The sequence below is a fragment of the Macrotis lagotis genome, chromosome X, assembly GCF_037893015.1.
Source record: "Macrotis lagotis isolate mMagLag1 chromosome X, bilby.v1.9.chrom.fasta, whole genome shotgun sequence".
Classification (NCBI taxonomy): domain Eukaryota; kingdom Metazoa; phylum Chordata; class Mammalia; order Peramelemorphia; family Peramelidae; genus Macrotis; species Macrotis lagotis.
The window spans coordinates 370,632,856-370,650,954 of record NC_133666.1 but is presented as its reverse complement, the minus strand read 5'-3'; the positions used below and the strand labels follow the sequence as shown (position 1 = coordinate 370,650,954).

At 32.7% G+C, this 18,099-nt stretch overlaps 1 long non-coding RNA gene across 1 annotated transcript in view; it reads right to left on the bottom strand.

Annotated features, from left to right (window-relative positions):
* Positions 1-1,457: 1,457 nt before the first annotated feature.
* Positions 1,458-18,099, bottom strand: part of LOC141498548 (uncharacterized) — a 32,471-nt gene continuing 15,829 nt past the window's right edge. Inside the window, exon 3 of the long non-coding RNA XR_012471682.1 lies at positions 1,458-2,255. This is a non-coding gene — a long non-coding RNA (uncharacterized LOC141498548). The remainder of the gene's footprint in view (positions 2,256-18,099) is intronic.

Genomic DNA, 18,099 nt, shown 5'->3' with positions numbered 1-18,099 from the left:
GTGTTTCTTTTACATAGAGAATTGAATCAAACAAAAGAATACAAGTCATTTTTCCAGTTTTAAAGATTTCAAAGAATACAAAGAGGCAGTTTTCGGATGAAGAAATTAAAGTTCTCTATAGTTCTATGAAAAAGTACTCTAAATAATTATTGAGCAGAAAAATGCAAATTAAAACAACTCTGAGGTAATAGGCTTAAACAACAAAAAAAGAAAAAGACTTTTGGAGAAGATATGGGGAAATTAGGAGAGTATCTGTGCGTGGCATTTGGAGTTGTTTACTGACCCAAACATATTGGAGAAAAGTTTTGGATGTATGCCCAAACAGCAATACAATTTTCATCTAGCCATACCACTACAAGACATATATTCCATCTTTATCAAAAAGAAGGTAAAAAAAAACCATGCACAAAATATTAATAGCAATTCATTTTGCTTTTGGCAAATTGAAAATTCAGACGATGTCCATCAGCTGGGGAGTGCCTGAATAAATTGTAGTACAAGAAGATGATAGATTACTATTGTTCTTTTAGAAAACACAAATGAGATCAGAGAAGCCATAAAAGATTTGCATGAAAAACTGATTCTGAGAAAAGTGAGCAGAATGAATGAACACATTTTCGGCAACTTTGCATGATGATCAAATATGATAGATTCTCCTCAGCAGTACAATTGTCATAGACAATTCTAAGGGACTTTTGTTCAAAAATACATTTGCATATAGAGAAAGAATTATGGATTCTGAATGCAGATCAAAGCTTACTATTTTCCATTTTTAAATTTATTATGTTTTGTTTTTTTTCCCTTCTAATTCTCTTTTCCCCCATTTTTCTAATTATTCTTTTACAACATGACTAATATAGCAATATGTTTAACCATATATGTATAACCTATATTGGATTGTTCACTATAAAGAGGAGTAGGAAGGAAAGGGAGAGAGGGAAAAAATGTGGAACACAAAATCTTATAAAAAAAGGTTGAAACCATCTATACATGCAAATGGAACAATAAACAATTTTATATAGAACATAAATAAACTCTGACCTCTTGTGCACCTGCTGGCTAACTTATTTGTTACTCATTACCTAACACTTGACTCAGAGAAATGTTGAAGAGGTGGGAGACAAAGATGATAAATTCTCCCTTTATTCAACAGAATCCAAGAGCTTAAGTATCCTCTTAGTCCCTGATTTACTCCCAATTCACCTGGCAATTTCCAATTAGCAAATCAACCAAAGGTCTCCATGCTTATGGACAGCAGGTTATAAAGTTTACTTCCTCAAGCTAGCACTCCCATACATTATTGATATTACAGGTTTAGTGTTTACATACACTGCTCCAGGAAGTGCCAAAACATAAGGAACAGATGAGAATATCTCGAAAGCCGACCCAAGTGGGTAAGCCATTGATGCACGTGGGCAAGAGTCATTCCCAGTCACACAATGAAATTCCTGTGACCCTCAGCAGTCTCTTTCAAATCCCCCTTTTTGTTTTGGAGGAGAATTTCCTGTTAAGCCATCTGTAAGAGGGTGAATTATTATCAAATGATATCATACGAGAGGTACTAATGATACCAATAATAGTCACAAACTTTACTGTCACTGATACACCAAGAATGTGGAGGTTCCAAAATCATTATATGACTTGGAAGATTATCAAACCAGTCAATAATACTTTATGCAAAATGATCAGGAGTTTTTGAAGCATTATCAGTTTCACTTGCTATTTTTCCCCAAATCAATTAAATTTAAAACCCAAACCAATAGGAGTAACAATGTGATTTGCTATTTTCCCCAACACTATACTATTAGAACAAGTTATGTTCATTATTCATTGCAGCAATAGATTTCCATCCCACCATGTAATGATACATTATAACTGTCATTATGCCATGACTGAATCACAAAATCATCAATGATCTTATAACAAGTTCTTGCATTAGTATAACAATCTAAAAAGGGTGGAAAAACATGTTCTTTTCCAATGTCCCATGAAAAAGGATATTGACAAAGATTTTGGATACTGCTCTGAATACTTCTCATTATCTCATTACATACAGACCCCAATATCCCTGACACTGACATGGTGAAAGTTCATCTTTTGTATCTGAAGCATCAGTTGGATTACTTCCACGGGTCTTTTCCTATGTCTCCTTCTCTTGCAGTTTTGATAGTCTGTACTTCTTCCTCCTCATGTTGGTTCTCTCTTTCAGTGATAATGCAGACATTTCCTTCTGGGAAATAATTTTTTTTCAATTCCTGTGGAAATATAAACATATCCTGGCCCTCAGATTATTACTAGTCAATTCCTATCCAGTTTCCTTTCCTGTCCTTTCACATTACTTTTTTCTTGAAATTATATAATTCAATCTATTGGCAGCATATCATATATCCCCCCTTTTTTGTTTTAGAATTAGTATTTTAATATTCCTATCATTTCCTTATTTCAATTACCTATAGACCTTTTGATGGTTTCTAGTAGCTGAGAAATAAATCTGTAAAACTTTCTGAACTAACCCAGAGATTTGTTACAGAATTTCTTTGAAGTTACAAGAGAATATCACATAACTGATAAATATATGTATATTTTATATATATATATATATATATATATATTCTCTTTCCTAAACATATGATAAATGATGAGACAAAGATTACAAACTTTCTTCCTTTACCAACAAAAGACCTTATGAGATTGTTGACAATTATCAAATTGATTTAACATCAAAATGAATCAGATTACAAAATTTAGTACAATATTTGTCTTCCCTGAATGAAATCAATAAATTACATGATTCAATATTCCCAAATTCCTTGAAATACAATTTATGCCAGTTATATTTTCTTTCTTAATAACACACACAAATTCTCAAGACTTGTTAAAACTTAAGTGACTAAATTACTCTCAGATAGTTTCTTTTTTCTTTAAACACAAGGTGGTCACCTTTTCCTATCAGGGTCTTTCCACCCTCTTTTAAAAGCCTCTGGAGGGCAAGGAGTCTACACTTACTAAAGCTTTAAGTCTCAATTAATATAAATTGAATACAGCTGTCAATCAATATGAGCTTACCATAAGATCAACTCACAAGTTGAGATCATTTCACAAACTGCAATTTACAGACTTTCAAATGATATAAGCTGATAGGGTCAGATCCCAACTACAATAATTACTTAAATTAGACCTTTTAAGCAATTAAATTCAATATTCAAACTATTTCAGATCTGAATCACACACACACACACACACACAAACACACAAACAAACCCAAGAGTTTAGACACAAACACAAACACAGAAACAATTCTTTTGTATTTCAAACTTAACAAAGTGAGATTGTTGGATACCTGGCCAGCACCAAAATCTCAAAATATAGAAAATTTTTTTCACCTCTCCAGGCCAGTGGAGAGAGGTAATGTCCTAAGTATGTTAAAATACAAATATACATACATGTACACACATATATTTATAGTATATATATATATTTTTTTTGGAATGCACCAATTATGACCAGTCAAAAAATAATTTTTGGAAACAATCAGGATTTCTTGAGTAACCTAATATATGTGTATGTATATATATATATATACATATATATATAAATATTCATGAAAATATTGAAATAGTCAATCAAAAAAATTGAATGCATTCTTAAACATCTTCACAAAATGTATAATTTTTCTAATGGTAAAGAAAGGATGAATTGTCTCTAAAAGATTTCCCACATACATTACATTCATAAGGATTCTCTCCAGTATGAATTCTTAGGTGATAAGTAAGATGTATACTCTGAGTGAAAACCTTCCCATACATTACATTGATAAAGTTTTTCTCCAGTATGAATTCTCCTTTGGAAAGTATGCTGAGTGCTCTGTTTGAAGGTTTTCCCACATTCACCAGATTCATAAATTTTCTCTCTAGTGTGAATTCTTTGATGGGAATTCAGCTGTATGTTTGTCCTGAAGACCATCTCACATTCAGAACATTTGTAAGGTTTCTCACCAGTATGAATTTCCTATTGGTAAGCAAAGTATGAGTTTCAGTTAAAAGTTTTTCCACAAACATTACATTTATAAGGTTTCCCCCCTGTATGAATTCTCTGGTGGGAGTTGAGCTGTTTTCGAAGAATGAAAGCTTTTCCACATTCATTACATTGTATGAGGTTTCTCTCCAGTATGAGTTTTGTGATGGTACTGAAGGGATGAGCTGAAGCCAAAAGTTTAACTACATTCCTTATATTCAAAATGTTTCTCTGTAGGATGGATTTTTTGATGATCAGGCTGGTGTTTAACCTGGATGAAGCGTTTTCCAAATTCATGATATACATTTATATTATATGCCTTGTGACCATTAATAAGATTTGAAATACTCTTGAAGAATTCCCTACATTTATTATTTTTAGAAGGTTTCTCAACATCATAATTCCTTCTTTCTCCCAGTGTTGAATATGGGTAAATATCTTTTCGGGAGGATTTGTCCATAACAATATTAGTCTTGGAAAGGTATTTCTTTTCTTCAGTAAGAGACCACCCATATAGGTCGTAGAACAATCAGTACATTAATCCTTCCCAACTCAAGAGCAGCCCCAAAGAATCTATGCTAATTTTTTACCCTAATTGACACAATATATCTCTTCCCCATAATATTTTTGGGAGTCCTTCAACTATGAAAGGAGTGACAGTTCCTGCTTTATCTTCCTTTCTCTATTTCAAGGACTGACAAGAAATTATTGTTCCCTTTTGGCCTCCAATGCCTATGAGTTGGTAGAGGTAGCTTGTTTAGTACAAGTTTGTGTCCAGTTCTGTATGGGGAACACAGACCGATCTGCCCCAGTGTCCATCAAGTTTGGGAAAGCATTTCCTTCTACTTGGATAATACAAAGGTTTTTCTGAAGAAATCATGGCAGTAAATATAGTTTCATTATAGTTTCTCAGTTTTGACCCCTTGATGAGCACCTTTTCTTTCAAATTTATACAAGATCCTGAGAAAACATATAACTAATCTATGCATTAGTTCTCATTTAAATAAATATCATCATCATCATTAGCATTCACTATTGCAATAGAGAAAATTTCCCCACTTGTGTGATTTACTAAAGGTATAATGTGAGTATTTTCTGGATTTAGTGGAGCCAAAATGATTGTAAACTCCTTATCGATTAGTCATAAAGGGTGAATAGGCAGTTCAGTAGAAGCATGTGGAGCCTAAATTTCCTATTACTTTTAACTATCAATAGTTTTGCATGGGTTGGCTTGCTGCCAAAAGCTGCATACTGGTTTTTCCATTCCGTCCCCTATGGGTCCTGAATTATCATACCCCAGTATTGTTTTTGAAGGGACCCTAAGAGAAGGTCCCTTTCCCTGTTTAAATTTCCTTGTCTTCAACCCGATACACAGTGTCCTACTTTTTTACACTTTGGACACCGAGTTTTAGGATGATGTGCCTTGACCTTTCTGGATTTAATTCCTTGAGCACTCCAACAATTTTTCTTTAAATGTCCAGGCTTTCTACAAACAAAGCAAGTCTGTTTCTCTTTATTTCTTATGTGCATATCAACAAATTCCTGTGCCATTAATTCTGTATGATACACCTGAGACCCTACTCTTCATATCTTTGAATCATTTCCTCAGTAGTGGCATCCTTTCTTAAGCCAAGCATTGATTTCTGATAATCAGCATTTGCATTCCTGCTACATTTCCCAAAGTTCTTCTCACTGCCTCCTGCAATAGGGCAAAGAATTCTACAAAAGCTTCATCATTTCTTAGTCTGATAAGTGCAAATGGTTCTTTCTTTTCATTTTGTATTGGAATACATCCCCAAGCATTCTTTAAACATGTAGCAATTCTTTCATATGTTTCTAATTCATAATTTATTTGGTCTGCTTTGTTGTGAAATTGACCTGTGCCACTTTAAATTGGTCATAATACATGGTGGCATTAGGACTTTGTGTGTGCCTCAAAGCCATTTGTCTACATTGTTCTACAAATTCTGTCATCCAAAAGACAGATTGTCCAGGTGAAAAACATGCCCTAACTGTTTCCAATCATTAGGTGTTAATAAGGAGTATGCAAGAATAACCAATTATAACTGGACAAAAGGTGATCTTGCCCCATATTGCCCCCACTGCCTTCTTTAAAACTCTGAATATTTTTATATTTACTGTCTCATTTCTTTAAGTGAGGTTTCTGGATTAAAAGGATCTGGTTCCTCAATAACAGTATTTGACTGAAACTCAGCTCCTAAATCCTCCAAACTGTTTCCCAAATTTCTCATATTTTTTTGATGGCCTTTTGTACTGCTTTAACCATTTTACTATGTTGTGCTGTAGGACTAATTCTAGGCTTTTCTTGAAAATACTTGTTACTTCTTCAATTTCCTCCACACCTTCTTGTTCCAACTTCCTTTCAAATATCCCTAATATCTGCCCCATGGTAGCAACCAAGTTGTTACCTCTTAGAAGTCCTCTGCTCTGGGATGTCATCTGGAAGCTTTTCCCTCACTTGTAAGACAGAACAAAGATTTGGTCCTTTGACGGTTTTTCTGACAGCCCAAAGTCTCATTCCTTTGATGCATGGTTCTGCTTGATCCTTCTCCTGGACTCCTATCAGATGGCCCCGAACATACTTTTGTGCCCCATGCTTGAGTGCCATATGTTGTGTGCTTGTTGTCTAACTTATCCTTTACTCACAACCTAATACTTGTCTCAGATGAATGTTGAAGAGGCAGGAGACAAATATGACAAGTTCTCAGTTTATTCAACAGAATCCAATTAGCAAATTAAACAAATGCCCCCATTCTTATGGACAGCAGGTGATAAAATTTACTTCCTTAGGCTAGCACTCCCCCACAGTATCACTATTACAGGTTTAGTGTTTACATAAATGCTCCAGGAAGTTGTCAAAACATAAGGAACAGATGACAAGAGCTAGACAGCCAACCCAGGGCAAGAGGACCTTCAAATCATTGCCACTCATTCAATGACCTTCCTGTGACCTTCAACAGTCTCTTACACTGACCTATAGGATTTAAGTTCATTTTAGCTATTTTATGACTCAAATGCATGGGAAATATAATATTTCATGGAAACAAAGTGATAGTCATAATAATAATGCTAACAAATGATAGAATTAATACTTGAATCTAAGTCTCTCTTATTCTGACAGTCATTTCATCTGATTTACATATTAACTGACTGATAACTAGTGATTTGCATATCAATTAATTTGTAATTTGTTTACTCATTAAAGGAGCACATCTCAGGTTCAAGAAGGTGCTTTTGAATGTTTCTAATTTCCCAGATTTATGAGGAGTGCAAGAAAATATTCATTCAGGAATAGTATTTTATTTTAGATAGAATAATGACATTATATGTATTTATACATATATATATAAATGTATATATATGTTTAAATGTATTCATAACATATATATATGTATATAGTAATGTAATTAAAGCATCATTAGGAAGTTTTCCTGTCCTTGTGATTTACTTAGAACACATATATTCTGTAGTCTTTAGGATTTAAACTTATTTTAGTCATTGAATGATCCAATGTATGCAATGTATCATGAAACAATATCTAAAGGCAATCTGATTTTTGAATAGAGACCTTTGTCCTAGTTTTAAATATACCTATAAAATTCATTTTATAGAGTTCATTATTTTAAATTATACTGTGTAGGGAAATAAAAGTCATATTCAAAATACACAACAGGCATGATTATCGCCCATCATGAAAATGCAGGAGAACTTTTGAAACCAGATGATGGGGGCTGGCTAGGTGGTGCAGTGGATAAAGCACCAGCCTTGGAGTCAGGAGTACCTGGGTTCAAATCTGACATCAGACACTTAATAATTACCTAGCCATGTGGCCTTGGGCAAGTCACTTAACCCCATTGCCTTGAAAAATCTAAAAAAAAAAAAAACAGATGGTGGGAGAAAATTAGCTTACAAGACATCCGAAGGACTCTTGTATGTCATTTTTGATCAATATTGACAATTTCTTCATGTAGCCCTTTCTGTCATGACTCAAATATGTGTATAAATACACATAGCTACATATATACAACAATACTATATATACGCAAATAAACATAAATATATATTTTACACATAAACATTTTTCCCCAAGGGAGGTATGTTTGTTGGTAACTGAAATAAAAGCCTAAAATATTTTTTGATTTTTTTCCCCATTTAAAATATTAGCAGTATAAGTATGACACACTAACAATACCACTACCACAATCTCTACAACTGCTGCTTTTACTCATTGGCATTTATACAAGCATTTGAAATTTGCAAAGCTATTTAAATATTTTCTCTCCCTTGGGCATCCTCATAACACTCCTGTTAGTTAACAACCAATGGCTACAGTCATTACTATTATCATTTTCATTTGACAATTAGAAAATGTGAGCCTGAAAATGACTGATTAACTTGCCCAGGAATATAAAAGTACTAAGTGTGAAATTTAGGACTTTCTTCTTAAATCTAAATCTAGCATTGTTTCTACGCAAACAAAAATTATTTCCCAATGAACTGATATTCTTTCAATATAACCTGAATAATGTAAAATGAAAACTTTTTTACTCTAAAAAATAAAGAAAAGGATAAGGACTGTGTTTTTATTATTATTGAGAAATCCAGATGAGGGCAATTTGTCACATCTCTTCCCTTAAAGAATTTGATAGTTGTCTACATCAATATAAAATTAAGTAATTTCCCCCAGATTAACTGATATACTATTGTAGGTAATAACTTAAATTCAGGTCTTCATGACTTCTAGGGTATCTTTGTTTACTAAACCACATTATTTCTTGCACAGAGAGAAATCTACTGATGATACTAAAGAGAGATAAACCTAAAAAGGATTCAAGCTTGGTAGCACAGTTTTCATTTAGAGAGAATACTGATGTTACAAAGAATATTTTAAATATACATTAAGCAATATGCTATTTTAGAAAAATAAAAAGGAGCTTATTTTATCCTTTGCACTATATTTCTCTTCATGTCATCTTTTTTTCAATCTTCATAATAATTACTACTTTCCCGAGAACTCTGTCTTCCTTAAAAGTTGTATACTTTGCAATATTTCCCTGAAATTTATTCCTGTGTTGGCTTCTTTCAAGTATGATATACTAAATATGGTCTCCATATCTATGATTCTCATCATAATAAAATGCCAATATGCCTGGGAACAGACAAATAGCATCCATGTCACATTTGCTAAGAAATCTCAGAATCTACAAGATCATGAACTATATGGGTCTGGTTTGCCAGGAAAGCAAAATAATTTAAATAAAAGATTGAATGCACAAAAAAAATAAAGGAAATTCAGTCTTATTCTGAACATTTCCAAGTTATTTTAAACATCCATTGTCATCAATAACTATGTATTATCGGAGCAGTTAGGTAGTGTGATGGACAGAGCACTGGCCCTAGAATCAGGAGGACCCGAGTTCAAGTCGGGTCTCAAACACTTAATAATTGCTTAGTTGTATAACTTTAGGCAAGTCACCTAACCCCATTGCCTTAAATAAATGAAATTTTAAAAAATAACACTTATGTACCATTAAATCTGGAAATAAATTCCTGTTGTTTCTTTTGTCCCCCAGAAGATTTTCTCTATGAACATCATCCTAGAATGGCAAAACCCTAATATGTCTAACTCTAGTTGTTTATTGAATGATTGCCATCCAATTTTGTTGGAAAGTTTGCTGTTGTTTCAAAGAACTTGTGCTCTGCAAATGGATATTGTTCATTTTTTTTCTTCTTCCTTGACTTCTGACTATGACCATTTTCTTCCTGAATTCTGAGTGTATAGAATCACTAAGCATCTCTCCTCTACTTACTTGACTTAATGACTATTGATTTATATCTTATAGAAGAGTTCTTGTGTGATAAAATAAAAGAATTGTGGGACTGTCATTGCAAATAATATTTGTGAGAATTCAGTTAATATCAAAAGTTACTATAATCATGGGATTTTAGTGAACAAATACTTCATACATTACCTATTGAAATTCCCATCCTTTGCCATAATGCCCATTATAGTAGTCTGTATGAATGTTATCAAAAGAATTATTTATACCTCCAATTAATGAAATTTTCATAAAATTAAGATATATAATAAATATTAAATATATGATAAATTGTAAAATTTTAGCTTTCCTTTCTTACATATATTTAACTCTATTATGGTATGGTAGACAGAAATCAAATCATAGAATAAGAATGATTTGGGAGTAGATTCTGCTTATGATCCATTTTGGCTATATAACCTTCCTATCTATTTTCCAAGAAATTTTCAATGACTAGAAATTGCAGAGAAGCTATAGATCAATAAAGGTAGAGGGAGTTCTCTTATTCATAATTGCCTATTTAAATGAAGTCACAAATATATATATATATATATATATACACATATATGTATGTATATATATATATTTAGTCTGTGTATTACTATTTCAAAAGCACTCTTTCTCAACATATAAAATGGAATTTTAGTGTAAATTTATTTTTGAAGATTGAAATCAACAAAATATTTCTGATTGTATTATTAACATATAAATTTAAATTGATATGACAATAAGAACATTTTATAAAATAAAATGTAAAAATGAGAAAAAAAAAGAAAATTAACAGGGTCATTTGAGATACCAAGGAATTAATACACTTAATTGCCTCATGCTACTACAAACTAAAAGTAAAAAAAAATCAACTGTATTATAATTTTTTGTAATTTTTTCATATTTAAAATGATAAATTTTTTCAAGATAATATACACAATTATCAGACCATATGCTTTCTATTCCTTACTTAATTGTTATTATAAATAGATTCTTTCCTACTGCTCAGTATTTTTACTTTTTCTTGATCATTATTCTGATCCCTTGCTTTAATTCTCTGCTACATTCTCTGCTCAATCTTTGCTCTGTTTTTGATGAAAAATTAAAAAAATATGTTTTCTATTTACCAAACACATTTAGTTTTACTAATAAAAATAGAAGTTTTTTCTGTAAAATTATCATGAAGTAGGATTCAGTCTCTAGCAAATCCATCTTTATACACTTGGTGGCAATCACATAAGAAAATGCAATTCTTCCATCAAGTAGATATATTAGTTCATTGATGTAGAGACACTTTCCAAGTGTCTTATGTAGTTTCTTATGTAGAAATTAGATTTTCTTTTTCCTTGGTTCAAATAGTAAAGTTAGTGTCGATCTCTAGACACTATAGAAAAGTAGATATCAAAACAATATAAACATGAATAGTCTATATAAAAATGAATAGTCTAAAATTAGAAAGCATTGCATTAGTGGGTGGTATTTACTTTGTTACTAGAGATCATCTTTTAAAGTATACACAAGTCTTGCTTGATATGATTATTAATCTTTTGTTATAATTCTTGGTGACAAATACAAATTCAAAGGCAAAAAAATGTAACATATTGTCCCTTCAAGTAGCTTACATTATACTAGGGGAATATAAATGTAGGACTAAATCACTCCAAGGTAATTTAATGAGGGAAAGTACATTTAAAAACAAGATAACATAGTTCAAAGAATTGTGAATTGGTGTATTCTTTCTGCAAGGCAATAAGGGATTATGCAAATGAAGTGACTAAAATGTTCAACACTTTGGCCCAGACATTTCACTGCAAGGCAAATATACCAAGGTGGTCATTCACTAGAAGAAATATCAACAACAAAATATGTGTAGCACAACTTTTGATTGTAGCAAAGACTTTGAGACATTTAATGCCCTTCTTTTGTGAGAATGGCTAAATAAAGTTTGGTACAGGGCTATAATAGAATATTATTGTACAAGGAATGGACATTATTCAGAAAAAGCATGGAAAGACTATTAATTGATGTGCAAACAATAAATATATTGTCTTAAACAACTGAAATGGGAAGAACAAAAACCATAAAATTATCAAAAAAAAATTCCAAGAACAATCTTTTTCTTTTTTTGTGGAAGCAATAATTTCATCCCATCCTCTATTTCAGAAATTTTCCTAAGACATGGTTACCTCCAGGTACTGAAGATTGCTTTTCCTACTTCTACTGGTAGAATTCACAGCAATTTGAATGAAGGGGAAGAGGTTGATAAAAGTCATCTAGATATAAACAATAGCAGGCCAAAGTGGCAGTGCATTCAACAGTGAAAGATAGTGGATAGTTAAAGGATAGATAGTCCACTACATTGCAAAGACTGAAAAGACAAATAAAGTAACATCAGCACATACATCATGATAGGGGAGTAAAGAGAGGAAGACAGAAAGATAGAACACTGAGAATTATGGCAAAATTATGTACTATTATACTAAATTACAGTTATCTAATAGTCCTCTCATTTTCCCAATACATACCTTAAAATACCTCTATATTCATCTATGTACTGCTTTTCTTTCATTTCCAAGACTCAGGTGGAGGAATAGATGGGTGGAGAGGGGATTATTAATAAGAATGGAAAATTCCAAGTTCATAACTGTTGAAGACCAGCTCCTGAGAGTGACTTACACATATCTTTGGTGACCTTTACATCGGAGATATGTATGCATTTTTGCTCATTAAATGGATTTATTGTCTCTCCAGTGATCTGTGACCTGGGACAATCCCTGGCACCTCCAGAGAGGTGGTTGTAAAAGGCTTTTCTGATAAGGAAGTATGCATATTTCTAAGAATAAATATTGGAAATTTACCCAAGCAATTGTGAAACTGGGTCTCTTCTTTTAACCAGTCATTCCTGAGATAAGTTTTTGTTATAAAATGTCTAAGTTTCCAAGAATAAACCAGTAGAGTTACATCAGGACCTTGCCTGTAAGTCTCTATTTGACCTGACGTTCTCATGCAATGTTTAGACACAAACCAGAATTATTGCTGGCAAAACATAGCCATAGAAATAATTTGTTTAAAGAAAATGATGAGATGAAAGCTTTGACCATTCACTATTAAGTGGCTGAGGTTGATGGAAGAGCTTGTTTTAGAGGGCTGAATAGGCAGATTGATTAAATGTAGTTCAACTTGTGTATAAAGGTAAGTATAGTTCCAGTGAACTAGATTTTGAGAATGATACTGATTTTCAATACAAAAGAAAACTATATTTAAACATAGGAAACATGGTACAGTGGGAAAGAATTACTGGCTATGGAATCAGAGACATAGTCTTAAATCCTAGCTCTTCCACTTCCTTCCTATTATGACCTTGAGCTTAATTACTTGACATCATTTTTCTCATTTGGAAAATATTAACTGATTAGACAAACTTTTAAGTTCCCTTCTGTCTCTGACCTGTATCTAAATATCACCGTATGTAAAAAAGAAAGGAGATTCTGCCCTCAAAGGTTATCAAGAAAAGCAAATTTCAATTATACAAAACTATAGAATACTATTTGTTTATTAGAGGAAACTATTACATAGATATAAATATTTTTGTAATAGTTTCCTATATATATATGGATATGGATATCAAGATTTATTTCATATCCTGGATTATGGATTGGGAGAATACAAGATAAATAGTTGCCATCTGTGCTCTAAAGCAGGAGCATGGAATATCACATCAGTGGGCAATATAAGGCCTGAAAATTTATTTGATCTGGTACTGCCAAGGCACCCACAGACAGGGCTTGAAATTCAATAAATCAAGGCATTTTTAGAGGTAAATTAATTAAATGTCTGAGCAAATATAGCAGGCTATTTTTTAAGTTGACAATTTTATATAGTCCCAAAATGATATTTAGCAGGAAAAAAAAAGGTTCCCCACCCACCCAACCATGCTCTAAAGAAAACATTACTTGACTTTTGGAACATGATCCTATATTTACTTTTCCCAATTAAAAAGATATAGAGTTAGTAAGCTTTGAATGAAAACCTCACTGGAAATTGCAAATTATAGAAAGATTTTTGAGAGAGAATGTACTCAATTAATACAAAACTAAATTTACTTTAATTCAGAATGGACCACATTATAAGACCTTTTGAATTAAATGAATAGATGATGGCTTGGGCTTTGTTAATTTAGAACTGAAAAATTCATAAAGATATCTATATCTATATATCTATATATCTATATATATTGTTTTAAATGTGCCTAGCTATATTTTTAAAATAAATATTTTCACAGAATTTATTCTTTTTGGAGTTTGAATTGATAGAGTTGACAAGTTTAAATACTGTATATATGTAGGCATAGGCTTACATCTGAAAATTTCAAAAACAAATGTGAAATAGGAACAAAAAATCATTATGGTTTAACAATAAGCAATGGGGGAAAACACTAATGAATTTGGAATAAATAAAATTATTACAGAGATATACAAATTATATTTTTCAGCACAGTTGTATGAAAAGCCAATTGGACAGGGACAAGGAACATTCATAAGTAGGCTATTGCAGTTATCTATCAAGGAACAATGAGTGTATATGCATTAGAGACAAATTTCAATATTGTAATAAGTCTCAAACAATCAGAAAAAGCAAGGTATTATGGAAACATCATTTTACATATCAAGTCTCTATCAATGGAGAACAACTAATCTTCTTACTTGGATTCATTTGTTTTGTTTCTATTGTTGACCTCATAAATTTTCAAAGGTTCAGGTGTCATTTCTATATTTTATTCCCATATTTATATAGTCAATTCTAGTCTCTTCTATGCTTGTCTTCCATCATCAACTGCCTTTTGAAAAAAAAGTTAATTGAAAAAATTAAAACACTAATATATATTAGGCAGCATTAATTTTATTTCCCATAATTATAAACCTCTACTAATTTCTCTATTTCATTTGAGAGCAAGGGGTAACATTTTTCCAGTTACCCAGTTCTGAAATCGTGTTGCCATCAATAATCTCTCATTTTTCAAATCTCACATATCTGGTCTAGGAAAGCTTGGTGGCACAGTGAATAGAGTACTGGTCTTGGAGTCAGGAATTTGGGAAGTTTAAACCATCCTCTGACATTTGACACATATTAGCTGGGTGACCTTGGTGGGATCTTCAGTTGTCTTGATTCATATCTGGCCCTGCACCCAGATGGCTCAGGAGGAGAAAGTGGGACTGGTGACTAGCACAGCACTCCACACAAATCCAATTCATGTGTTTGTTATGGCATTGACTCCCTTATGACACAATCTTTGAGAATGAAGGACAAAATACATCATTACCTGACCTGTTGCCAAATCTCTTAACTTCAATGTCTCTAATATCTTTTTCATTCAAATGAAATTATGCTAGCCTCTCTACCTCTCATATCAAATATAACAATAATTACCAATTCTCCTTTATCTCATTTTTCTCCTTTCCAAAGTTCTCATTTCTTTTTTTTGATGGAATTATTAAACTAGCAGATAAAGGGAAAATTGTGAATATAAATTAACTAAATTTTAGTTAATTTTTTATATCATTTCAGTTTAATACTATTTAATAATTTTGCATAATTAAGGGAAAGTGAAAAGTATCATGATACTTTCCTTTATGTACTTAAAAAGGATTTTGTTAGATCTAGGAGCTCTTTTCAATTACTATTATATACAATATGTAATCATTGTTAAATATGTGTTCAGTTGAATTCCAAAAATATTATATATAGCCCTTCCATTTTCTCATGTTTTTGTCTGTTACTTTTAATTTCCAGTAATCTCCTCTCAGTAAATGAACAAATCTATTAAATCACTGAATTTTTAAAATTTTTTAATGAGTGCCGGCTAGGTGGTGCAGTGGATAAAGCACCAGCCCTGCAGTCAGGAATACCTGGGTTCAAATCTGGTCTCAGACCCCTAATAATTACCTAGTAGTGTGGCCTAGAGAAAGTCACTTAACCCCATTTGCCTTGCAAAAACCTAAAAAAAAAAGGCAGGGCTGTCTAAAATGTAGCTGGAGGACCACATGCAGCCTTCAGGGTGATTTTATGCTGACTGCCTGTAGGTTGACTAAATGCTTTAGTAAAGGAAGCCCAGTGGCAAAGCTCTCACTAAAATGACTAATTAAAATATGTCTATTGTTTCAATAAAAAAATTTTTAAAAATAAAACTGGGCAGCCCTGACTTAAATGATACTTGATTATCTAGTTAACTATAAAATACTTGTGGTACATTGACTTCTAAACTGATACCTTCTTCAGCTGGCCAAATTTTAGGCATTAATGCTTTTTTTGATATTGATGAAAGGGTAAAATGGTTTTATATTTTTAGGATTTTGCAAGGCAAATGGGGTTAAGTGGCTTGCCCAAAGCCACACAGCTAGGTAATTATTAAGTGTTTGAGACCGGATTTGAACCCAGGTACTCCTGACTCCAAGACCGGTGCTTTATCCACTACGCCACCTAGTCACCCCAAGGGTAAAATTTTTAAAGCTCTCTGTCTCAGATTGTTTTCTGAACTGATAACAGAAGTATTAAAACTATTCTTTCAATTTATGTGATTTTCATAGAAAACTTTTCAAAAAGTGGGAGTGGAGAACCTATTCAAAATGGAAGAATCACTTTATCCAATTGGAAAGGTATTATTGATGCTACCTTTTTATTAACATAAATTTGTTTCAGAGATAAATCAAGAAATAGTTATCTAATTTTTATGCCATTATTACTTTTAGGCAACTAGCATCACTTTGTTATATTTGGCAGGCTTACTTGAGACAAAAGAGATGAAAAGACTGGTAGATGATGAAAAGGTTGTGGAAATGTGTACTAAACAGCAATGGGAAACCTTCTGATAATGGCCTGACTTCCTGAACTTCTACCCTGTTCAATTCTATTATACTGATTGCATGAAAGGAGATTGTAATTAGATATTAAAGAGGTAGAAAATCACTGTTTTATGTTTTAGAAATTGTTTTCACAGGGCAGTTGGAAGTGTAGAGCTAAGATGGTAGATTAAAGGCAGGTATTCATCTGATCTCTACACTATTCTTTATAAACAACAATAACATAATGCCTCAAAATTAATTTTGAAAAAATTAGTAAAAAATACAGAATGAAACAATTTTCCAGCCCAAGACAGCTTAAAGTGTTGTCAGAAAATGTTTGTCTACTGAGATGAGAGCGAAGCAAAATTCAGTGCAAATAGTACCTGGAAATCTGGAAAAAAAAAGGCCTTGGTGGTGGGGTGGGGTGGGGGTATCTTACTGACTCAGAAGCAATAGTCTTTTTCCTTAGCTCTCAGTCTTCATGTGGTGAGTATGTTGAACCACTAGTTAAAGGGTGATTAAAGGGAATCATTTAATGTCGATGGAATGGGGAGGAAGAGTCAGTGTGCATATACAGTGGAAGGTCACAGTCCAAGGAGAAGAATGTGCTACAGGAAGAGCAGGGACCCTGTTCATCATTTCAGGAATGTAAAAATGACTGTGTACCCTTACTCAGAAATCTCTCCTTGGCTCATACCACCTTTGAAGACCTGAAAAGTTGCAGACATTCAGAACCAGCTCTGAAAACAGCAGGACAAAACAAAATCAAAAACAAAACTTATGGCTAAAACATGCCTCCAATGCAGACCCAAAAGGTGAATTTAAACAGAATTAAAATTCAAGAAATATAAATAAATAATCACACCCCCCCCCAGAAAATTGAAAGTGACTTTGGCAACCAAAAAAGATCAAAGTAAAAACTAAGAAATAATGAAAACATTGAGAAAGAGGAAGGGGGGAAGAGAGAGAGAGAGAAGAGAAGAGAGGAGAGGAGAGGAGAGGAGAGGAGAGGAGAGGAGAGGAGAGGAGAGGAGAGGAGAGGAGAGGAGAGGAGAGGAGAGGAGAGGAGAGGAGAGGAGAGGAGAGGAGAGGAGAGGAGAGAAGAGAAGAGGAGAGAAGAAACACAAAGAACTTGCCATTAAGGTGATCCAGTGAATAGAGGGCAGAGTCTAGAGTCAGGAAGACTTGAACTCAATTCTAGGCTTAGGTACTTTATATATTGTGTGTTCTTGGACATATCATTTAATCTCTCTTTCTAAGTTTCCTCAGCTGTAAAATGGATATAATTATTCCACTTTCATCCCAGTATTTTTGTGAAGATAAAATAAAAAAAATATTTAAAGTGCTTTACAAACTTTAAAGAACTTTATTACATACTAGCTATTATTATTTTCTATTTTTTTAAGAACCAGATGAAG